The 26,499-nt window shown below is 37.7% G+C and overlaps 1 pseudogene; it reads right to left on the bottom strand.

Annotated features, from left to right (window-relative positions):
• Positions 1 to 8,682: 8,682 nt before the first annotated feature.
• LOC741816 (UDP-glucuronosyltransferase 2B15-like) overlaps positions 8,683 to 26,499 on the bottom strand; it is a 230,244-nt pseudogene continuing 212,427 nt past the window's right edge.

Raw genomic sequence — 26,499 nt, 5'->3', positions numbered from 1 at the left:
TGCAGGTGGGCTGAGTCCGAAAAAGGAGTCAGTGAAGGGAGATAGGGCTGGGGCCGTTTTACAGGATTTGGGTAGGTAGTGGAAAATTATAGTCAAAGGGGGTTGTTCTCTGGTGGACAGAGGCGGGGGTCACAAGGTGCTCAGTGGGGGAGCTTCTGAGCCAGAAGGAATTTCACAAGGTAATGTCATCAGCTAAGGCAGGAACCGGCCATTTTCACTACTTTTGTGATTCTTCAGTTACTTCAGGCCATCTGGATGTATACGTGCGGGCTTGGGCTCAGAGGCCTGACAGCCACCACCCCTCCTTTTTTGAAGGAAAATTCATAAATACTAAACCTCCCAAGAACTTCTTTGGAAACAATTGATTTCTGTCAAATGTACTTTTCAGGTCATGTTTAACAGAGTAATCCACCAGCAAATGATTATTTAAAAAGCAGAATCCAATTCCCCCCCCCCAGACCAATGTATTTGAGTCTGGGAATGGTGCTCAAGACATTGTATTTTTGACAGAATTATCAAATTCTGATAAATTTTACAAATATCACAGTTTGGAAACAATTTCTCTCTTTTCTTTCTCTCTCTCTTTTTTTTTTTTTTTTTTTTTTTGAGACAGGGTCTTGTTTTGTTGCCCAGGATGACGTGTAGTGGCATAATCATTGCATAGCTTACTGCAGCCTCCACCTTCTGGACTCAAGCAATTCTTCTGTCTCAGCCTCCTGAGTACCTGGGACTGCAGGCGTGTGCTACCATGCCCACCAATTTTTTTTTTGAGATGGAATCTCACTTTGTTGCCCAGGCTGGAGTGCAGTGGCGCGATCTCGGCTCACTGCAACCTCCACCTCACGGGTTCAAGCGATTCTCCTGACTCAGCCTCCTGAGTAGCTGGGATTACAGGCACATGCCACCATGCCCAGCTAATTTTTTGTTATTTTAGTAGAGACGGGGTTTCACCATGTTAGCCAAGATCATCTCGATCTTCTGACCACCCTCGATCATGTCTCGATCCACCTGCCTCGACCTCCCAATATTTTATTTTTTGTAGAGACAGGGTCTCACTATGTTGGCCAAGCTGGTCTGAAACTCCCGGCCTCAAGCGATTCTCCTGCCTCAGCCTCTCAAAATGCTAGGATTGGCCAGGTGCGGTGGCTCATGCCTTAATCCTAGCACTTTGGGAGGCCAAGGCGGGCGGATCACGAGGGCAGGAGATCAAGACCATCCTGGCTAACACGGTGAAACCCTGTCTCTACTTAAAAAAACAAACAAAAAAATACAAAAAAGTAGCTGGGCATGGTGGTGGGCATCTGTAGTCCCAGCTACTCGGGAGGCTGAAGCAGGAGAATGGCGTGAACCCGGGAGGCGGAGCTTGCAGTGAGCTGAGATGGCGCCACTGCACTCCAGCCTGGGCAACAGAGCGAGACTCTGTCTCGAAAAAAAAAAAAAAAGAGCTAGGATTGCAGGTGTGAGCCATCACACCCAGCCATACACTATTTCTTTTTCTTTCTTTCTTTTTTTTTTTTTTAGACGGAGTCTTGCTCAGTCGCCCAGGCTAGAGGGCAGTGGCGTGATCTCGGCTCACTGTAAGCTCCTCCTCCTGGGTTCACGCCATTCTCCTGCCTCAGCCTCCCGAGTAGCTGGGACTACGTGCGCTCGCCACCACACCCGGCTAAATTTTTTTGTATTTTTAGTAGAGACAGGGTTTCACTGTGTTAGCCAGGATGGTCTCGATCTCCTGACCTCGTGATCTACCAGCCGCGGGCTCCCAAAGTGCTGGGATTACAGGCGTGAGCCACTGTGCTGGGCCGCCATACACTATTTCTCTAGTTTTGTTTTTTGTTTGTTTGGTTGGTTTTGCTTTGTATTGTTGTTGCTGTTGTTGTTGTTTGAGACAGAGTGTCTCTATGTCGCCCAGGCTGGAGTGCAGGGGCATGATCTTGGCTCACTGCAACCTCCACCTCCCGGGTTCCAGTGATTCTTCTGCCTCAGCCTCCCAAGTAGCTGGACTACAGGCACACCCCACCACATCTGGCTAATTTTTGTATTTTTAATGGAGATGGAGCTTCACCATGTTGGCCAGGCTGGTCTTGAACTCCTGACCTCAAGTGATCCACCCACCTTGGCCTCCCAAAGTGCTGGGATGACAGGCATCAGGTTAGTTTTAGTAAAAGTAAACTCTAGGATGTAAAGAATAAGTGTCTTTCTTTTAAAACTTTAAAGAATTCTAATCCTCAAAGGATGAGATCAGTGGGTTTTGGCCTATGTTGAAAATAGTGAAAGAAATTATTAGTACACTCTTGCATATCCAAGTGTCAGATTTTTAATATTTCACATAAGTCCTATGTTTTAATTACTAATATTCTACTAATGTTAATTTGCTGTTCCCAATAACTATTCTATGGTTATATGAAATGTTTGTGTTAGAAGAAGTGGGGTGAAAAATATAAGGAAACTCCTTTTACTATTTTTGCAACTTTTTTATAAGTCAGAAAATAGTTCAAAGTAAGTTTTTTTAAGCTACTTAAGTCTTTGAATGATCCTTATTAGACCTTGTTGCAAATATAATAAAATAGCCCAGTGTTTTGAACGCTGTGGCTTATGTTCTATTTTCAGCTATATTATCCACCAGCATTTTTCCTTATGGCTCAAAAGATTGGGCTAAACCAGAGCTAGATTCACTATGACATTGCTTCTATCCCTAACATGGAATTCTATGATTCCAATTTATATATTCTGGATATGATATCCTCATCCAGTGTATATATTGCAAATATATATTTCCAGACTGTGGCTTTCTTTTTCATTCTCTTAACAGTGTCATTTTATAAACAGAAGTTCTTAATTTTAATGAAGGCCAATTGTCACACTTTCCTTGATGGTGAGTGCTTTTTATGTCCTGTTTAAGAAATGTTCTCCTACTACAAGGCCATGAAGTTATTCTCCTACATTCTTATCCTCATGCTCATTGTTGATATGGCTTGGCTTTGTGTCCCCACACAAATGTCATCTCAAATTGTAATCCCCAGGTGTTGAGGGAGGAACCTGGTGGCAGGTGATGGGATCATGGGGTCAGTGTTCTCCCCATGGTGTTTTCATGATAGTAAGTGAGTTCTCATGAGATCTGATGGTTTTCTAAGTGTCAGTTTCCTCTGCTCTTTTTCTGCCACTTTGTGAAGAAGGTACTTGTTTCTCCTTTGCCTTCCACCATGATTGTAAGTTTTCTGAGGTCTCCCCAGCCATGTGGAACTGTGAGTCAATTAAACCTCTTTCCTTTATAAATTATCCAATCGTGGGTATTTCTTTATAACATTGTGGAAATGAAATAATACAGAGAAGTGACACCAGGAGTGGGGCGCTGCTGTAAAGATACTTAAATGTGGAAGCAACTTTGGAACTGGGTAATGGGCAGAGTTTGGAACAGTTTGGAGGGCTCAGAAGAAGACAGGAAGATATGAGTTTGGAACTTCCTAGAGACTTGTTGAGTGGTTTTCACCAAAATACTGATAGTGATATGAACAATGAAGTCCACACTGAGGTAGTCTCTGTTAAAGGTGAGGAAACTATTGGGAACAGGAGTAAAGATCACACTCATGCTATGCTTTAACAAAGAGACAGGCAGCCTTTGCCCTAGAGATCTGTGGAACTTTGAACTTGAGAGAGATAATTTAGGGTATCTGGCCAAAGAAATTTCTAAGCAGCAGGCATTCAATAGGTGAACTGAATTTTCCTGAAAGTGTATAGTTGTATGCATTCACAAAGAGATAATTTGAAATTGGAACTTATGTTTATTAATACAAGGGAAGTAGAGCATCAAAGTTTGGAAAATTTGGAGCTTTACCCTGAGGTAGAAAAGACAAACCCATTTTCTAGGGAGAAATTCAAGCTGGCCACAGAAATTTGCATAAGTAATGAGGAACAAAATGTTAATAGCCAAAACAATGAGGAAAATATATCCAGGGCATGTCAGAGATCTTCACAGCAGCCCCTCCCATCACAGGCCCGAGGCGTAGCAGGGCAAAAAACGTTTCTTGGGCCAGGCTCAGGGCCCTGCTGCTCTGTGCAGCCTCAGGACTTGGTGCCCTGCATCCCAGCTGCACCAGCTCCAGCCATGTCTTAAAGGTGCCAAAATACAGCTTGGGCCATTGCTTCAGAGGGTGCAAGCCCCAAGCCTTGGCAGCTTCCATGTGGTGTTGGGCCTGTGGGTGCACAGAATATAAGGACTGAGGTTTGGGAACCTCTGCCTAGATTCCAGAGGATGTATGGAAATGCCTGGATGTCCACTGAGTCATGCAAAAATCACAAAAAGCAAAAAGACAAACAAACAAACAAACAAACAAAAAAACCCTACTTGCCTTTTGTTCCCAAACAGACAGCTGTAATTTCATATGCTTACTTTATCTCTTATATAAAATGTAGATTTACTGAGTACAAGTCAAATGCATAATTGATCTTCCCCCCACAGTCTTCCTTCCAGATGTAAAATGTATATTCATCGAGCATTAATCAGAGCTTCACAAGAATGTAACCCCTTGACTCATTGCCTACCCTACCTCCTTTTTTTTTCCTTCCCCTCCTGCTTGCTCTTTTCCCTTTAAATATTGAAGTTCCCAAAACCCTGTTTGAAAAAACTCAGGCCACAGATCCTACTGTAACTTGTATTTCTTTTTCTCAGGCATGTCCTCCACCTTGGTAAAATAGATCTCTGAATCCACTGAGATCTGCCTCAGTCACTTTTTGGATTACAGGTGTATTAGTCTGTTTTCACATTGCTATAAAGAACTGCTGGAGACTGGGTAACTTATAAACAAAAAAGGTTTAATTGACTCACAGTTACTCGTGGCTGAGGAAGCCTCAGGAAACTTACAATCCCGGTGGAAGGTGAAGAAGAAGCAAGCACCTTCTTCACAAGGCAGCAAGAGAGAGAAAGGGAGAGGGGGTGAACTGCCAAACACTTTAAAACCATCAGATCTTGTGAGAACTCACTGAGTATCATAAGAACAGCATGGAAAAACTGCCCCCATGATCCAATCACCTCCCACCAGATCCCTCTCTGGACAAGCAGGAATTACAGTTCAAGATGAGATTTGATTGGGGACTCAGAGCCAAACCATATCAACAGGATATCCTATTAATTCAGAATCACTTGTTGAAAAGCAAAATTGTTTCCCCAGTAAATGGTAGTTGTGTAGTTGTCATAAAATTAGGTGACTAGATGTGTGTGTCAGTTTCTGGTCTCCAACCTCTCTTCTATGGATATATCTGTCTATCCTCACAGTAATACCACTGTAGTCTAGATGTCTGGAAGTATAACTTCCAGGTTTGACTTTCTTCAAGACTATACGAGGTTCAAAACAATATCAAAATCCAGAGGTAGAAGGCAAGTCTGTGATGAGGTGCAGGGCCACATCCAGATAGGGCTAATCAGGAGTTAGTACTGACCAGGATTTGATGTTGACCTTATAACAGTGAATTAGGTTTAAATATGAGAAGGTGGGTTTTCTTATCTGCTTTTTTTATTCTCTCTGTTCCTCAGTTTTTTATTCAGTGTAACACATAGGAAAAGTATCTTTCTTATTTGATTATTGTGAGCAATAATGTATTGATTCATAAAATACTTAAAATTATTCTTATTATGTAGTAGACTTCTATTATATAGTAGACTCTTACTTAATGTTTGGTATTGTAATTATTGTTTTTCTTGTTAGTATTCTTATTTTAGCATCTGGAAAGTGCTCAACATTTTACTTTGAGGCATTACAGTTGCATCTCTTTCTACTATTGAAATGATTATGAGGCCGGGCGCGGTGGCTCACGCCTGCAATCCCAGCACTTTGGGAGGCCGAGGCGGGCAGATCACGAGGTCAGGAGATTGAGACCATCCTGGCTAACATGGTGAAACCCCATATCTACTAAAAATACAAAAAGAAATTAGTCGGGCGTGCTGGCAGGCGCCTGTAGTCCCAGCTACTCAGGAGGCTGAGGCAGGAGAATGGCGCGAACCCAGGAGGCGGAGGTTGCAGTGAGCCGAGATTGTGCCACTGCACTCCAGCCTGGGCAACAGAGCAAGACTCTGTCTCAAAAAAAAAAAATTGATTATAAACTAACAGATAAGGAAAACAGATGTATATGGGGATATGGCTTGCAAACATTGAACCACAAAATGCTATAGAATGGCACTACAGCAGTATCAATGGAGATCATTTCCTCTTATTTGAAAAACAGAGTGGGAGAACTGGGTTTTTGAGAGTGGGTACTAATCCTGTTATATTTTTATAATTTAATGGGGAAATGAAGAAATTACTTAATACATTAAAAAACTAATACAATATCTTTCATATTATAAATATTCAATATGTATCAGCTAGTAGAGAAATTATCAGCTGGTCATGGTGGTTCAGGCCTGTAATCCCGGCATTTTGGAAGGCCAGAGTGGGTGGATTACTTGTGTTCAGTAGTTGGAGACCGGCCTGAGCAACACGGCAAAACCCTGTCTCTACAAAATTAAAAAATACTAAAACTTATTGTGGCATATGGCATGTGCCTGTAGTCTGAGCTACTCAGGAGGCCGAGGTGGGAAGATCACTTAAGCCTAGGAGGCAGAGGTTGCAGTGAGTGAGATTGCACCATTGCACTCCAGCCCGGGCAACAGAGAGAGACCTTGCCTCAAAAAAAAATTATTTTCATTTTTGTACACTAGCATTAGGTTTATTAAAAAGCAACAAGTGTAGAAAGACATCTATGCTAGAGAGATGTACTTTTACATTCAACCACTAAGTGAAAGATATATTTGTTTCTCAAAAACAGAAAGAAAACATGCTTCTCATGGTACTCAGTAGGATGAACATCAGCTGTGCTAAAATTAAAGTAACACAGCTTTAAAAACATTTCATGTTCAGTGTATTATTATTGCCAATATACCCTCAAACAAAATGTTGTATTTTTATGTATGTCATTATGAAACAGAAGGAAAATATATATATATAACAATAAGATTAAAAATAATAATAGTAATATTATAACTGAAATTAATGTATATACTGAATAATTTGGAAACAAAATATTTTTGGTTTCAGAAATTTTGCCTTTTAACCAGGAAAATTCCAACTTATCTCTTCCAAGTAAAATACTTCTTGATTTTATAATTCTTCCAAATAAGACAAAAAACCACAACCAAAAGAGCTAAGAATATGCCTACATTTATACGCAGTATCCTCTTTTTTCAATAGTTTTAATTGGGTAAATTTGAGATCCCTGGTTGTTTATTATTTATCATTGAAGGGATCAAAATATTCACATAGGAAATTCAGGATGCATCAAATGTAATGGGAATTAGTGATTGATTATGTTGTGTTCCTTTACTGGAACCTAAAACACTTTAGAAGACTTTAAAACATTTGAAAAGTTTTCATGCTGAAAGAAAATGATAACTCTGCAGTTTAGTAATTATAATATTCATGGTTCCCTACTTCAACTTTGTTTTCAACGCTTTCTTATAATCAGTTAGTGACAAACTTCAGTAATTCCTCTCATTCTGCTTGAGGCTATTTCAAAATTTGTCCACTATCCTTAAACCTCCTACAAATTTTTTCACTAAAACCACTGGAAAAAAACTAACTGACAAAAATTAAGCAAATTTGTACTTACTACTGTATTCATTTTCAGCCATACTACTGCCACATTGGCCTTCCTGTAAAATATGTAAATTGAAGGGGGCCAGCCCCTCCACACCTGTGGGTGTTTCTCCTCAGGTGGGACAAGAGATTGAGAAAAGAAATAAGACACAGAGACAAAGTATAGAGAAAGAAAAGTGGGCCCAGGGGACCAGCGCTCAGCATACGGAGGACCCATGCCAGCACGGGTCTGAGTTCCCTGAGTATTTATTGATCACTATTTCTACCATTTCGGAGAGGAGGATGTGGCAGGTCAGTAGGGTAATAGTGGGGAGAGGGTCAGCAGGAAAACATGTGAGCAAAGATCTCTGTGTCATAAATAAGTTTAAGGAAAGGTGCTGTGCTTTGATGTGCATGTACACAAACATCTCGGTGCATTAAAGAGCAGTATTGCCACTGGCATGTCTCACCTCCAGCCCTAAGGCTGTTTTCTCCTATCTCAGTAAATAGAACATACAATCGGGTTTTACACCGAGACATTCCATTCCCAGGGACAAGCAGGAGACAGATGCCTTCCTCTTATCTCAACTGCAAAGAGGCCTTCATCTTTTACTAATCCTCCTCAGCACAGACCCTTTACGGGCGTCAGGCTGGGGGACGGTCAGGTCTTTCCCTTCCCACGAGGCCATATCTCAGGCTATCACATGGCGAGAAACCTTGGACAATACCTGGCTTTCCTAGGCAGAGGTCCCTGCGGCCTTCCACAGTGTATTGTGTCCCTGGGTACTTGAGATTAGAGAATGGCGATGACTTTTACCAAGCATACTGCCTTCAAGCACTTTTTTAACAAAGCACATCCTGCACAGCCCTAAATCCATTAAACCTTGGGTCGACACAGCACATATCTCTGCAAGCACAGGGTTGGGTCTAGGGTTACAGATTAACAGCATCTCAAGGCAGAAGAATTTCTCTTAGTAGAGAACAAAATGGAGTTTCTTATGTCTACTTCTTTCTACATAGACACATTAACAGTCTGATCTCTCTTTCTTTTCCCCACAGAGTAAAAAAAAAGTTATACTCATGAAGGGTTATATATGACTGTCTTCTATATATCGAGCAAATCTGTACTTGACTTTGTGCTCAAGTCCAATATAACAGCTGCTCCCTTGGCCTTCATGTGAGCAATGTTATCATGTTGGTCCGCAAACAAAGGAATGCCCATGGAGGGACTCCACGGTAGATCATCTCATAGATGCTATTGTTCCACCATAAGTTATAAAGGCTTTGGTTTGGGGATGATCTAGGATTGCGTGATTTTTAGCAAGATTACTAATTGTACGTCTGAGAAATAAGATGAGAAACGCACAATATAAGGCAATGAAAGGTAAAGTGTTTTCTATGAACAAGTTATTGCATGCACGAAACTCCACTGAGATTGCTTTCAGATCTCAGAGGAAGAAGCACCTAAGCCCACTGGGGAGGTAAGTGAAGGCTACGTGAAAAAGGTACTGTGTGACGTGAGACTTGAGACTTGAAACATGAGTGTGAGATTGCCAGAAGGAGAAAATGAAGGAAAACATTCACAATAAATAAAGAGCAAGTGTGAGAAAGGGAGAGGGAAGCAAAAGAAAAATGCATTATCTTAAAGAAACATTGATGTCACACTGAAAGTGATATGTAAGGCAGGGCAACAGGGAGTTGAGTGGGCATGCTGGAATCAGAGGAAGGACAGGCCACACTTTATCATGAAATATATTATCATTTCATAATAAAGTTGTCAAGTATTTTCTCATAGAAAATGCAGTCTCTCATAATAAAAGAGGTGTTGTTATTTTTCAGAGGCAGTAGGGGAGATAGGTGTAAGACTGCAGAACAAAGGACAGTGTGACAATCCAGGAAGTTATCAAAAAATCCTCTGTGATATGTAACTGCGTTTGAAATAAGGTACTTTGATTCCGGCCATAAAGAATGTGACTCTGGGTTAAAAAGTGCCATCCCAGGCTGAGCACAGTGGCTGATTTCTGGAATCCTAGTGTTTGGGAGTCTGAGCCTAGAGGATCGCTTGAGGCCTGGAGTTCAAGACCAGCCTGGGCAACATAGTGAGACCCTGTTACTACAAAAAAATTAGCCGGGCATGGTGGTGTGCACCTGTAGTCCCAGCCACTGGGGAGGCTGAGAAAGGAGGCTCACTACAGTGATCTATGATTGTACTACTATGCTTCAGCCTGGGCTACAGAGCAAGACCTTATCTCAGGAAACAACAACAACAACCCCTTAAAGTATATCTTTTCCTCTCTAAAACTAGAAAATAAATATGAAGAAGTTAATTTTATTTTTAAATTTTTTATTAATAAGTGTTTAATAAATTATTTCCTGTATAACTATTATCACTCTGGCTGTTACTCATGTTTTCTGTATTTTCTTTTTTCATGTCTTATGAAGACATTCATTCTGTGGGATCCACCTATGCCACTGAGTATTGGATCCTAAGGTATTTGGTTTCCTTCCAAAAATACCTTATTGACAATACCTTATAGCATGCGGGAATTCTAAAGAGATTAAGAGATCGCATAGTTAAACGCCTTTCATATGACAGACAAGGAAATGAGGACAAGACAGGGTGAGTAATGAGAACTGTTAAAACATTGATGTAAATAGGAATACTCACATTTCTCGTACTTACTTTTATATTCAATTAAGGTATGAAATGTAACCTTGATGTTTCACATATAGTGTCTTAAACAAATGAGATTATTAATGACAAATTTAAATATTTAAGAAAGAGTTAAACATCATTATAATTGTAATGCAAAGAATTGTAGCAAATTTCTAATGAGCTTTACTTGTTTTTGTTTTATGTACCTATTTTTTATATTAGCTCTCATTTTCCAACTTAATATAACCTCTTAATTTTTTTGAGTTGTGCTGGAGGGCATTGACTTATATTATTTGTTCTATACATTATTTTATTAAAGTTTTAAATATTTTAACTTACAGAAAAGCATGTCTATGAAATCATCTGCTTGTGAGAAATAAAATAAATCTGATTTTTAAAAAGTGTAACTTCTTTTAGATGACAAAGTGTTAAACACGGCTTCCAAGAAAAATCTGAAGTGGTAATTTAGAATATAAATTTCGAGTATCATCATGATTGCTGAGTTTGAAAATCCTTCAAATGTTTAATCAAAAGACCAATCTTAATTCAAAAGTTACTACTTTTGTAATAACTGTTAAAAAAATTCAAAATTGTGATGATGCTTAATTTTGTTGAACTGACAGTTAACACTTTGATGATGTACTACAAAGCATTAACGTCAGTGATTAATATGATTTCATATAGCCAAGTCATTTCCATGCCCAGGCCCAAAATAAGGTACTGATTTTGGAATTCCCAAGATCCTTATAAACTGAAGTACCATAGACAATTTTTTAAACTTTTACTTGGTATATGAGTGTTAGAGTTAATTCAAATTTTCAGCAAAAATTAGTATAGGTAATTAGAAGGCAATAGCAGACAGAAAATTTAAAAAGTAGCTCACAAATACCTAAAGACCAGAGGAGTACTCTATACACTAGAAAATACATTACTAATATATTTTTTGAAGTTGAGGGCATCTGAACCTCTTCCTATGGTATGCTTGCTTCCACTTTACTGCTTCTTATATTCCCTTCTTCCTCCATTAGGAGAAGGCGTTTATTGGAAGCAGAATCTTTGTGAGGTCACATTTTATAATACACAGGGTTCACCTTAAGGGCAGGATTCCATCTTCACCCTTTCTCTTACTTCTTCCTGCTTGAAACATTGGCAAGCTCAGGTTCACCAATTCAGGCTGGTTTTTTCTTTCTCTAAGTCTGCCTGGGTTGGTTGGTACCTAGACTCAAAGTTAGTGAGCCCTGAACTTTTTTTCTCTGCATACTCCCTGAACAGCACACTGAATAGCTCTGTTCCAACATTTTGGTGATGTAAAAGAGGCAGGGATAACATGGCAAGCTTAAACTGTGATGCAATTCAGAGGCTTTTAAATGCAAGCTTAGGGTTATTTTGCTAGTACAGGGGCTCATTAAATTTAACTGTTTTCTAATAACATCTGTAGCATTTCCAGTGTCCTCAGGAATGCTGCGAGGAAAAGGAGGAAATAGAAGGGCAGAATTTGGTGATTTCTCTGTCCCTACCTGTAACACAAGTATAATATCAACTGTATAATATCCTATACCTGTAAAGATTTTTATTTCTAATCACAATGTTAATGCCAAAGTTATCGATGAAAAACAGTTATCTTAGCATGTGCCAAATATATATATATGTATATATAAACCATATATATGTTTTTAAGTGCTTTCTGAGATAAATTAGAGTTATCCAACAGTCTACCTTTTACAGAGGTGATTTCTACAATCAGACACTTTAATAGACTCATTCAGTAGCTGTCCTCAATTAAGGAACTTCATCTAACATTTTGTGGGATCTGGGAAAGTGCCGATGCAATCACTCTGACCTGTTCTTCTTTCATGTTTCTAATCACTGATCCCACAGAAAACACCACCAACACCATTTTTCTGCAGAGCTGAGGACCACATCTTCCATTTCCTTTGAAGAAAGAATTTTCTCCATCACAAAAGAGTAAGACCACAGCAAACGCTATAGAAAGGATTGATACAAATAACTTAGAAGATAAATTTTATATTACCAGGAATTAATAGAGCTTGGCTATTTTTAAAATGACTTAATCACTCAATTTCTTTGGAAGGAGATGTGTAATCTGAAATAGATGGCCTCTATTAGGCATATTATGTAAATGTTTGTATGTGTGTGTGTAAGAAAGAAACGAAATAGAGCTACTATATAATAGGGAGAGATAATGTTAGACAATAATGTACTCAGATGCTTAATTTATGTTACTAATTACTAATATAGATTCCTGAAAGGAGGCATCACAGCTAGTTCTAAATTCAGTTTTAATTCTATCTTGTTATACTTTTACCAAATCACCTGTGTTTATTCTATGTAAGTTTTCTGGAGAATACTTTTAATTGGGAGTCATTTGGCTTTACTTGTCTGACTACAAGCAGTGTGGAAAAGTTACTTATGGTTTTGTCATCTCTATGATCTTTTATAACTCACCTTAAAAATTGCAGGAGTTTCTTAAACATTTCCCCTAAAATACCTCTTAAAAGCTGGAGGTTAAGAGTTGCTGACAGTTAGAAGTCTGGTATTCTGGCTTGCAATTTCTGTGAAATAGTCCTAAGAGTTCTGCTTATATCCAGAACAATACTTGTATAATACATATTAGAGTGAGCCCTATTTCTGGGCTTCTTTAACTTTTGCACTGAAATCGTACTGTAAAATTGATATCCTTGTAGAATGTGCTGTTTGTAACTGGCAGTGTGGGACCCTCATCATTACCTACCTCATGGGGGTGATGAAAGGATGAATGCATTAACTTGGTAAAGCACTAAACTTGTACATAGCAACTTAAATTTGCATTTATTTTAATTATTATTAAGTGAAGAGAAAAATTTCCACAATGATTCTAGTTCTTACTTTCATTACCTAATATATTTTTTAAATGTAATATGTTTCAAATACAAATGATAAAAATACGAGCATATGCTACTTCAAAAGTAGGAATTAACTTTATGGTATAAACCGAGGGCTGGTAAATTGAGGCCTTTGGGCCAAATCTGACCAACCACGTGTTTTTTTTAATAATTGAGGTAAAATCACATACAATAAAATTTCATTTTATTTGTTATAAATAGTATTATTAATAACCCTTTTAAAGTGAATAATTCAGTAGCACTTAATACATACACAGTGTTGTGCAACTGTCACTACAATCTAGAATCAAAGAATTTTCATCCCCCTAAAAGAATAGACACATTAGACAGTTACTTCCCATTCAACCATCCCCCAGCCTGGTAACCTGGCATTATGTGTTAAAATCATTCTACTTGCTATTAGAAAATCAAAACAGAAACAAACAAAAAACCATACAGCAATATACCTTTAACAAAGTGGGGTTTTTTCCTTAATTTTCACATATGCTTAATTATCATTTTATGATACGTGAAAATGTACTTTTAGCTCCCTGATTGCTTTTTGCTACAATATATGCAGACGGTAGAGATATTTTACAAGAAAATCTTGTACCAGTCACTTTCCAAATGGTATCATGGCATGGGAAGTCCCATGGACCAGCTCCCAAGTAAAACAGGAGTAACTAGTGATTTTTTTTTTTTAAATAATTTGCGGTCTCTAAGAATTGTCCTAAGGACATACAACAAATAAAGAAATATGTGCTGAAGAAACTCCACTATTTCTTGGTGAAATTAAACCACAACATGCTCATTTGTCCACCTCCTAATTCATGGTAACAGAAACTCCATCATTCCAGAGAGGTATAAAAAATACCACAGGGCTCCCACTTTTGAAGCTCCCAGTTGAGGACTATGGTATCTTGTTGGGAGGCAACGTTGCCCTGAATTTTTCATGCACATACCCAAGTATGTGTTACAGAGGCTAAATTCCAGGCAAGTGTGGCTAAGAAGGATCTCCCATATTCCATCCAGCCACTGTCATAACACAGACGTTCTATTCATGAACACTGAGTACCAAATAGTCACTATCCCAGTTGGAGATTCCATGAGAGGAGAGGAAAACTGAGAATAAAGGCCAAAGTAGAAGTGCACCACTGTCCGTGTCCCCAGTCCTATAGTCAAGGTCAAGACACTCTGCACAGGGGAGAGTCAGGCCATAAACACAGAGCCACAAATGTTTTCCCAAAGGAACTTACTTTATTTGAAACAGTGTGAAAATTGTAATCCTAAGAGTGCTCTGAAAACACGGAGGCTTTCTGGTAAATAATTAAGAGGAAGCTGTTAGCTTCAGAACACATAAATGCTAAACCACAGGCAAACTAATTTATTAGAGGAAACCAAAGATACAGATTGAAAAAAATCTTCCTGGGGTCTGAGCAATGATCAAATACTGACCTCAAAAACTATCACTGCAAAAGAATCACTGAATTTTATTGGATCAGACTGTGGAACAATTTATACTCTCAGGCCATTATCAAAAGTAATAGAGCACTCAATCAGCAACTTGTGAAGGCTAACAGCAGGGTTCAGCAGTAAAAGAGGCAGTCAAAGAATGTCCTCCTGCAACCACCATTATTACAGGACATGTGAGCATACCAAGGCTGCACCCTTGCATAGCAATATCAAGCTTAACACTGCAAAGGAAAGAGGCTTCGCTAAAATAGTCCATCTAGTCATCAGCCACAGATTAAAATACACAGAAAGAGGATATCTAATATCTACAGTTGCTACAATCTATTATCAAACATGTAGAGTTTTTAATACAAATTTAAATGACATGCTGAAAAGAAATCAGGAGAGTATGATTCCCACATGAGGCAAAAGCAGGCAACAGAACCTGCCTGTTTAAGAGACAAGGTGTTGGATTTAATAGGCAAAAACTTCAAAATAATCATTACAAATACGTTCAGAGACCTAAAAGAAGTAATACTAAAGAGGAAAAGCAGGTATAGTAACAATGCAGTATCCAATAGAAGATATATGGAAAGTGATAGTAATTATATTTTTTAAAAAGAAGCAAATGGAAATATTGGAGTTGAAAACTGCAAAAACTGAAATTAAAAAAAATTTACAGGAACTCAACAATAGATATGAGATAGCAGAAGACAAAGCCAGCCAACTTGAAGGTAGGTCAGTAGACATTGTGTAACCCAAAGAACAGAAGATAGAAAATAAAGAAAAACGAAGACAGTCTTACAGAATTTTGCGACAATCTTAAGCACATCAACATACACAAAGTGAAAGTAATAGAAAAGGAAGAAAAAGAAGAGAAGGGAACAGAAAAAAACTTACAAAAATAGTGCCTAAAGACTCTTCAAATATGATGAGACATTAATTTACAAAGGCCAGAAATACAACAAATTTCAAGCAAGATAAACACAGAGATCCAATCACAGAAACATCATAGAGAAAGACTGAGGGTAAAGACAGAAAATGGCAAAGAAACAAGAGAGAAACAGCTCATGACATTCAAGGGCACTCCAAAATCATGAATAGCTGACTTATCATCAGAAACTATAGAACCCATAAGGCACTAGCATGTCATATTCAAACTAATGAAAGAAAAAATTCAACCTAGAACTTTATCTACCACAAAACTATTTTCCAAAACTGAAGGAAATAAAAAATAAAAAAAAAATACATTCCCAAGCCAACAAAAACAGACAACTTGTTGCTAGCAAACCTGTCTTACAAGAAACACTAAAAGAAGCTCTTCAGATTGAAACCAATTAAGCAAGCCTAATCCACACAATAAAGCAAGGAGCACCAATAAAGGTCATTATACAATTATAAAAGATAGTATAAATCTACATTTCTTCTCCTTTTTTCTTTGAACAAATTTCAGAAGGAAGTATATAGAGCATGTATACATACAGTTATATCGTTGGGCATATCACCTATAAATATACATGTCTGTCAATAACAGCACAAAAGAGATGATTGGGAACAAAGCTTTGTTAGAGTAAGAAATGGCAACAAATAGCAACCTGAATCCACAGGAATGAATAATGAGAACCAATAATATTCTGACTTATCTTCAGATTGTATAAATCTTTCACCTTTCACTAAAGAGAACCAATAATGGTAAATAATATGATTAGTATAATCAAAGATAAAAATATAAACCTGCTCTCCAAATTGTTTCCATTTCTAAAAAGACATACAATTATATAGTGTCATAAAAACAATGTAATGTTGTGTTGGTAACATACATAAATGCAATATCTATAACAATAATACCACATGTAACACAAAGAAATGATAAATGCTTAAGGGGATAGATATCCCATTTAATTTAATGTGATAATTATACATTGTATGCCTGTATCAAAATATCTCATATACCCCATAAATATATATACCTACTATTTACCCATAAAAGTAATACTAATATTACAAAAATGGGAAGAGACTGGGACTATATGTGAATAATGTCTCTACAGAGGACAGAGATTTAAGTCAGTATAAATCTGAAGTTGATTCTGATAATTTACCATATATATCTGGTAAGCCCTAGAGCAATCACTAAGGAAATAACGATGAAAAATAGTAAAATGGAACATGTTCACTTAGTGCAAAGAAATATATATTTAAAAAGGAGAAAAAACTAAATGTGTGTATATATACGACAACAGTAAACAGCAAACGTAAATTTAATCATAATAAAAACACCACATGTAAATGGATTTAAAAAATCTAGTCAAAAGGCATATATTACAGACCATATTTTCTTTAAATCCAACCATATGCTACATAATAGGACACACTAGAAATTCACATATACAAATAGGTTAATATAAAAGGATGGAAGGAGATATACAAGGAAACAGCAAACATAATAAAGCTGAGGTGGCTATACTTATTTCAGGCAGGTAGACTTCTAACCAAAAATGTTAGTAGAGGTGAAGAAGGACATTTTATAATTGTTACAGTATAAATCCATCAGGAACACATAACAATAATAAGTATATATGCATCTATTAACAGAGTTCAAAATACAGGAGGAAAAACCATACAGAAATGGAGAAACAGACAATCCAAATAATAATAGTTTGCAAATCTGTAGTAATCAAGAAAGTGTGGTACAGGCATCAACAGAACTGATTTTTAAATCCAGAAGAATTATTGGAAGAATATGGGTTTGAACTGTGCAGGTCCACTTACACACAGTTTTCCTTTCACATCTACTACCCCTGAGACATCAAGACTAACCCCTTCCTCCTCATCATCCTCAGCCAACTCAACACAAAAATGATAATAAAGATCTTTATTATGATTTACTTCCACTTAATAAATAGTAAATATTTTTTCATTTTTATAATTGTGTTAGTCTGTTGTCATACTGCTAATAAAGACATATCCAAGACTGTGTAATTATAAAGAAAAGGAGGTTTAATGGACTCACAGTTCCACATGGCTGGGGAAGCCTCACAATCATGGTGAAAGGTGAAGGAGAAGCAAAGGCATGTTTTACATGGCAGCAGGCAAAACAGCATGTGCAGGGGAACTGCCCTTTATAAAACCATCAAATCTCATGAGACCTATTCACTATCATGAGAGCAACACAGGAAAAACCCACCTCCATGATTCAGTTACCTCCCACTGAATCCCTTCCACAACACATGGGGATTATGGGTGCTGTAATTCAAGATGAGATTTGGATGGGGACACAGCCAAACCATATCTTTCTGCCCCTGGCCCCTCCCAAATCTCATATCCTCACATTTCAAAACCAATCATGCCTTCCCAACAGTCCCCCAAAGTCTTAACTCATTCCAGCATTAACTCAAAAGTCCAAGTCCAAAGTCTAATCTGAGACAAGGCAAGTCCCTTCCATTTATTAGCCCATAAAATCAAAAGCAAGTTAGTTACTTCCTAGATACAATGGGGGTACAGGCATTGGGTAAATACACCCATTCTAAATGGGAAAAAATGGCCAAAATGAAGGGGCTATAGGCCCCATGCAAGTCTGAAATCCAGTGGGGCAGTCAAATCTTAAAGCTCCAAGACGATCTTCTTTGACTCCATGTCTCACATCCAGGTCATGCTGATGCGAGAGGTGGGTTCCTATGGTCTTGGGCAAGTCTGCTGCTGTGGCTTTGTGGGGTACAGCCCCCTTCCCTGCTGCTTTCACAGCACCACTAGGCAGTGCCCCAGTGGGGACTCTGTGTGGGGGATCCCATCCTATTTCTGGTACCAATTTACTGTATTAGTCCATTCTCATGCTGCTAATAAAGACATACCAAGACTGGGTCATTTATAAAGAAAAAGTGTTTTAATGGACTCACAGATCCACATGGTTGGGGAGGCCTCACCATCATGGTGGAAGATGAAGGAGAAGCAAAAGCACATCTTCCATGGCAGCAGACAAGACAGTATGTGCAGGGGAACTGCCCTTTATAAAAGCATCAGATCTTGTGAGACTTAACCATCACAAGAACAGCACAGGAAAAACCCACCCCCATGATTCAATTACCTCCTGCTGGGTCCCTCCCACAACATGTGGGGATTATGGGAGCTACAATTCAAGATGAGATTTGAGTGGGAACACAGTCAAGACATATCAATAATTTTCTTAATAACATTTTTCTCTAGTTTATTATAAGAATACAGTAATAACATATAACATAAAAAATATATTTTAACCAAATTTTTATGTTATTGGAAAGGCTTCTGGTCAACATCAGGCTATTAGTTATGTTTTAGGGAGTCAAAGTTATATGCAAATTATTGACTTCCTGGGAGATCAGTGCCCTTAAGCCCCACATTGTTCAAGGATCAACTGTACAGCCATATATTATGGTCAATTAATTTTTGACAAGAATGTCAGAACTATACAATAAAGAAAGTACGGCCTCTTTAAAAAAGTTGGTGGGAAAACAGATTTGCCCCATCAAAAGAATGAAATTGGATCCCTTTCTTCAAACCATATACAATAATTAATTGAAAACAAATAAAAACCTACATATAAGAGCTATAACTATAAAACTTTAAATATAAAAAAAGATAAATATTTGTAACATTTAATTTGGCAATGGTTTCTTAGATATGACACCAAAAGGAGAAACAATCAAATTAAAATGAACAAATTGGACTTCATAAAAATTAAAACTTATGTGCATCAAAGAATACCATCAAGAAAGTGAAATGACGAGCCACAAAATTGGAGAATATATTTACAAACCATATATCTGATAAGTTACTTTTATCAAGAAAATGTAAAGAAAGCTTAACATTCAAGAAGAAAACAACACAATGAAGAAGTGGGTTGAATTATTACTTTAGGTTTGAAAGTTATGGGAAAATGCTGTTGTGGCCAAAGAAATATAATCAGTGGAGCAATTTAAAGACACTACTGAATGAACTTGTCTGGATAGTTCATGAGGATAGTTCATGAGGTTCTGACACCTTCGTATTTCATTACCCTTGATCTCGATAAACTATTATTAAATTTGAAATTTTTTCTACATCTTATACTAGAGTTGAACTGGAATTTTTTTTTTTTTACAAAATGAGTCAGGAAATGGGTGTATAATTTGCCAAAAGACACATATTGAGCATATTTTCCATTACTGCAAAAATGTTCTGGGGCGGAAATTCTGATTACTTTGAAAAGTTCTATAGAGATGTAGTTCTGAACAACAAACTTATGACCAAACTACAAAAATCAAAGTTTGACATTACTATGGTTTAAATGTGTTCCCTTCAAAATTCAAAATGTTGAATTTCCATTTCAAAATTCAAATGTTGCCAATGTGACAGTATTGAGGTAGACCTTTTAAGAGGAGATTAGGCCATGAGGGTTTCTCCCTTGTGAATGGGACTAGGTGCCCTTATAACAGAACTTGACAGTGACAGTTTGCCCCTTTTTGCCTTTATGTCTTTATACCTTAAGCAGAGACCAGAGAGACCCTCACCAGACAATGAATCTACTAGCCCCTTGATCTCGAACTTTCCAGCCTCCAGTACTGTGTGAAGCAAATTTCGGTTCTTTATAAATTATCCACTCTCAGGTATTTGTTATAGCAGTGCAAATGGACTAAGACAATGTCCTTCTTGGAGATGCCAGTGGTCCCTGTGGTGAGTTGCTGTCTGAGATACTTGAAATGTCCTTTGTGTATAGTCTCTGCTTCTCTCTTGGCTATACATTGAAAAAATATAGGTGAGGACTTTGATTCCTTCCTTCCTATATATCTGTTGTTATATCTGAATTAAGTGGTAGAATGAAATTTATGGAGAAGGTAAAAATATGATATATGTGCTTTATTTTGACTTTTGGTTCCAAACGTTTTATGAAAAGAAATGAGATCAGTTTTACAGAGAAGTATTAGGTATGCTGTTTTTATATAGTAGCATAAACATTCAACTTTCTTTGTGCATTTGAAGGTGAGCTTATATGAATATAAAATCAAAGAAAGTTTTCTTTTTTCTTTTTTTTTTGAGACAGAGTCTCGCTCTGTCGCCCAGGCTGGAGTAAAGTGGCGCGATCTCAGCTCACTGCAAGCTCCGCCTCCCGGGTTCACGCCATTCTCCTGCCTCAACCTCCCAAGTAGCTGGGACTACAGGCGCCCGCCACCACGCCCGGCTAATTTTTTTTGTATTTTTAGTAGAGATGGGGTTTCACCGTGTTAGCCAGGATGGTCTCGATCTCCTGACGTTGTGATCCACTGACCTTTGCCTCCCAAAGTGCTGGGATTACAGGCGTGAGCCACTGCGCCCGGCCAAAAATCAAAGACAGTTTTCTTTTATAGGTAAATAAGGAAATGAAAATATAAAATGATCTATCAATCTGATAAATACTCTGAAGGGGCTTACATTATAGGGTCAGTTAGAACCCTGTGGCCATCACTCATACAAGACACTCTAAGAAATCATAACTCTGAAAATTGAAGCACCTAGGATTTCTTTTGGAAATTACAGATTCATTTAATTATATTTTAGTTTTATCTCTAAATGAACATAGATGCATATATTGACTTGCAAACATATTTCTAGCACAACTGTCTATATAGTAATAAGAAAATTGTTTTCTCTTTCCCTACTTAGAAATAATAAATATCACACACACAACACATAGAAGTATACAGACAGACAAAAAAGATCTAGTAATTGTAAGATTTATCATTTGCCAGTTTGTAAGTTTCTCTTTAAAGAATGCAGTTTCTAGGACCTAATAAGCAGGCACAGCTGGAAGACAAACAGATCCCCCAAAATTAAGGGTCCTATTTTTATACTAAAACCTGGATCCCCAAAAGAGGGAATCAGTCCATCTCCCATAAGAGTCTTATCTCTCAGTGTGGGGCGATGACATTTCCATGTCTTCTAGGTGGCCAAGAGCATGCTTCTCTGATTTAAACGTGCAAAAAGCCATGTATTCTCAGATAACAGCTATTTCCTTTTCCCAAAAGGGTATTTCCTACCTAGTTATAAAACACCAAAGCTCTCTCATAATGAGAAGTAATTTCTGATACCCTCAAAAGTCAAAACTGTCAAATAACGCAATGTAAAGAGAACAAAGCCTTAAATTTTGAAAGGAATCTATCCACTTCTAATTCCTGGGGTTTCATGAGGAAAAAACAGATTATCTCCAAAAGAGGGTCTTTGATTCCTCCTCCGTTTTTCCCAAGGAGTCCCAGGCTATTAGAACTGGAATAAGCTGACTTTTAGTCCTTTTAAATCTCTGATTACCAGATGTTAGCCATGCCAAATCACCAATATTTCTGGCTTTTAAATTTTACCAAAAGTAACCTCCCAGGTGCTCAGAGAAAAAAAATTCAAGATGGGTCATGGAGGGAAAGAGAATTAATGAATAGTAAAGGTCACACAGATAGCAACCCAGAAAGTACTCATTCCCTAAGCCAGGAATTGAACCCTGAACCCAGGCCACCGCTATGAAAAGACAAAGCCTTAGCTGCTGACTACAGCATTGGATGGTTTCCATTGTCCTTCCCAGAAGGAGCCTATACCAACCAATTTTGAGCTTGCAATGGCTTTTAATTGCACAAGATAGTTTTTAGGGCTAACTATGACATGAACCCCAAAATTACTGTTCCCTGGAAGGCGGAGACGAAGAGAAAGTATCGCCATGTGGCTACAAAGTCAAGCTCCCAAGGACATTTTCAACATGTGGTCTCTGGGCAAGATGAAGTGGCAGACTGTTGCCCAGAGTAACAGAAAAAATAAAAAAAAGAAAGGGAGAAAAACATTGGCTATGGCAGGGTGGGGAAGGTGAGGCACTCAGGGAGGCCAAAGACCCACCCAGAGCAGTGTCACTGAATCGAAAGTTCAGGCAGCCTCTTGTCAGTAGGGAAGAGATCTTTTCCAGCAGTCCCATCAGCTCTGAATTTTCCACTTTTAGGGAGAAAAACCTCCCCATGTCGTTTGATCCTGCACATGCCTAATCCTGTCACCCATAGCAATCAGCAAAGAGTACAATACAGATTAATCCAAACAGAATAGTGGTTAACATACCATAGTGCCAAACCTGTTCTTAGCCAAGAGGGACTTTACCGAGAGAGAGGCCTCTAAATCTCTAAATCTTAGGAAGGACTCTAACCTTCCTAACTTGGGCCTCAAACCCAAGTTCGGTCAAACATCCTTGCCTTTTATTAAGCGGGGTCTTTAACCCTTTCTGTCTTAGGAGAAACTCTAACAACCCTAAGTTGGGCCTCTAACCCAGTCGCATCCTCTACCTGGGTAAATGCATCCCATTTATTCAAAGTCGGCCAATCAGTGCTGCAGTCTATTTCCTTTGAGTTGGGGGGTCTCCTCAGTATGGTATCTTCATGGTTTGCCAGAAAGGGGTCCTAACCCAGACCCCAAGAGAAAGTTCTTGGCTCTCACGCAAGAAAGAATTTGGGGCGAGTGCATAGAGTAAGTGAAAACAAATGTATTATGAAAGTAAGGGAATAAAGAATGGCTACTCCATAGGAGGAGCACCCCTAAACTTTTTTTTTCTTTTCAACTTTTATTTTAGGTTCAAGCTTTACATGCTCAGGTTTGTTACATGGGTAAACTGTGTGTTGCGGTGGTTTGGTGTACAGATAATTTTGTCACTCGGGTAATGGGCATAGTACCCAATAGATCGGTTTTTGATCCTCACCCTCCTCCCGCCTTCCACCCTCAAATAGGCCGCAGTGTCTATTGTTCCCTTCTTTGTGCCCATGTGTATTCAATATTTAGTTCCCACTTATAAGTGAGAACATGCAGTATTTGATTTTTGCTTCTGCGTTAATTTGCTTAGGATAATGGCCTTTAGCTCCATCCATGCTGCTGCAAAGGATGTGATCTCATTCTTTTTTATGGCTGCATAGTATTCCATAGTGTATATTTACTGCATTTTCTTTATCCAGTACACTACTGATGGGCATCTAGGTTGATTCTACGTCTTTGCTGTTGTGAATAGTGCTGCGATGAACATACATGTGCATGTGTCTTTACAGTTTACTAATTATATTTCTTTGGGTATGTGCCCAGTGAGATTGCTGGGTTGAATGGTAGTTCTATTTTCAGTTCTTTGAGAAATCTTCAGAATGCTTTCCACAGTGGCTGAAATGATTTACATTCCCACCACAGTGTATAAGCGCTCCCTTTTCTCTGCAATCTCCCCAGCATCTCTTATTTTTTGACTTTTTATAATAGCCATTCTGACTGGTGTGAGACGGTCTCTTATTATGGTTTTGATTTGCATTTTCATAATGATTAGTGATACTGAGCATTTTTATGTGCTTCTTGGCCACATATATTTCTTCTTTTGAGAAGTGTGTGTTCATGTCCTTTGCCCATTTTGTAAGCGAGTTGTTTTTTGTTAATTTGTTTAAGGTCCTTATAGATTCTGGATACTAAACCTTTGTCAGATGCTTAGTTTGCAAATATTTTCTTCCATTCTGTTGGTTGTCTGTTTACTCTGTTGATAGTTTCTTTTGCTGTGCAGAAGCTGTTTGGTTTAATTTGGTCCCATTGTCAATTTTTGTTTTTGTTGCAATTGCTTTTGGAGTCTTTGTCTTGAAGTCTTTCCCAGGGCCTACGTCCATAATGGTATTTCCTAGGTTTTCTTCAAGAGTTTTAATTTTAGGTTTTACACTTAAGTCTTTAATCCATCTTGAGTCAATTTTTGTATATGGTGAAAGGTAGGTGTCCAGTTTTAATCTTCTACATACAACTAGCCAGTTATCCCAGCACTGTTTTTGTCAGTGTTGCCAAAACTTAGATAGTTTTAGGTGTGCAGCTTTATTTCTATTTGGGCTTTTTTTGGTTCCAAATGAATATTAGAATTTTTTTTCTAATTCTGTAAAAAATGTCATTGGTGCTTTGATAGGAATAGCATTGAATCTGTAAATTGCTTTGGGCAATACGACCATTTTAACAATATTATTTTTTCCTATCCATGAGCATAGAATGTTTTTCCATTTGTTTGTGACACATCTAATTGGAAAAACATCTTGTTTCCTGAACTGCAACACTTAATATTTTATTAATGACAATACTGCCCCAAATGATATATAAATTCAATGCAATCCTTATAAAAACCACAGCTGACTTCATAGCATAAATTGACAAGATGATCCTAAAATTTATATTAGATATTTAAGGGACCTAAAAATAGCAAAACACTCTTAAAAAGAACAAAGTTGGGGGACTTGTACTTCCTGATTTTGAAGCCAACTGCAAATCTACAGTAATAAAGAAAATGTGGCATAGGCATACAGATAGATGTATAGATTGATGGAATAGATTTTAGAATCCTGAAATATACCATATGTTAATGGTCAACTGATATTTGACAAGAGTGCCAAAACAGTTCAATAGGGAAAGAGCCTAGTAAACAAATGTTGTTTGTGTTGACAATTAATAACACGTGTTGTCAAGGATGTGGAGGAATTGGAATCCTCATACATTGCTAATGAGACTGGAAAATGGTATGGCCACTTTGGAAAACAGTCTAGTAATTCTTCGAAAGTTAAACATAAAGCTAATATGTAACCCAGCAATTCCATCTCTAGGTATATACCCAAGAGAAATGAAAACATGTCTACACAAAACTTGTACATGAACATTAATAAATAACATTATTCATGATAGCCAAAAACTGGAAAAAACTCAAATGTCCATTAACTGATGAATAATAAACAAAATGTGGTATATCCATAGTACATAACATTATTTGGAAATAAACATGAATGAAATCTTGATACTTTAACATGAATGAGTCTTTAAAATATTATGAAAAGTGAAAGCCAACCACAAAAGACCACGTATTGTATGATTTCATTAGTATGAAATATCGAGAAAAGGAAAACCCATAGAGAGATAGTACATTAGTGTGTGGTTGCCTAGAACTCTGGATATGCAGAAATTGCATAGGGTGGGGGTTGACAGCTAATGGTAAAGTACTTCTTTTTGGGAGATGAACCTGTTCTAAAATTATTTTCTGATTTTACAAGTCTGTTAATATACAATGAGACATTCAATTGTACACTGATATGGTTTGACTATGTCCCCACCCAAATCTCACCTTGAATTGTAATAATCCTCATATTTCAAGGGTGGGGCCAGGTGGAGATAACTGAATCATGTGGGTCGTTTCCTCCATACTGTTCTTGTGGTAGTGAATAAGTCACATGAGATCTGATGATTTTATAAATGGGAGTTCCCCTGCACAAGCTCTCCGTATTGCCTGTCACCATGGTTGTGAGGCCTCCCCAGCCATGTGGAACTGTGAGTCAATTAAACCTCTTTCCTTTGTAAACTACCCAGTCTTGGATATGTCTTTACTAGCAGCATGGGAACAGACTAATATATACACATTAGATTGGTGAATTGCATAGTATGTGAATTATACGTCAAAAAGTCATGACTAAAGTGTTTTTATAAAAATAACTCTAAAAAATGCTGATTCATCCATATAATTATTTTATCTCTAGTTCTGTGTCAAGGAGACTGAAGACAAAAGAGCCTCTCTATTGCCACTACTTTTGGCAGTATACTAAAATATATTACATAAATGCGACGACTTGTTCATGCAAAATCATTGATCTTAGCTAGATGAAAGCACTTGAAAACATAAAAGAGACATTAAATACATTTATGTAAACACAGGGTCATCTACCTTTTGTTTTTCTATTTGCCATTGACATGTTCAGACTACTTATATAATGTATTTACTTCGAGGTGTGAGAGTTATATTTTAACTTCCGGATTGATTTATCCTTGCATAAAAACAAAACATAAGAATGGCAGAGGGAACAACAATTTTAAAAAAGGCATTGTGTTTTATCAAGATGGCTATGAAATGGAC

The sequence above is a fragment of the Pan troglodytes genome, chromosome 3, assembly GCF_028858775.2.
Source record: "Pan troglodytes isolate AG18354 chromosome 3, NHGRI_mPanTro3-v2.0_pri, whole genome shotgun sequence".
NCBI lineage: Eukaryota > Metazoa > Chordata > Mammalia > Primates > Hominidae > Pan > Pan troglodytes.
The sequence above is the reverse complement of the archived record's forward strand: the minus strand, read 5'-3'. Positions and strand labels throughout refer to the sequence as shown.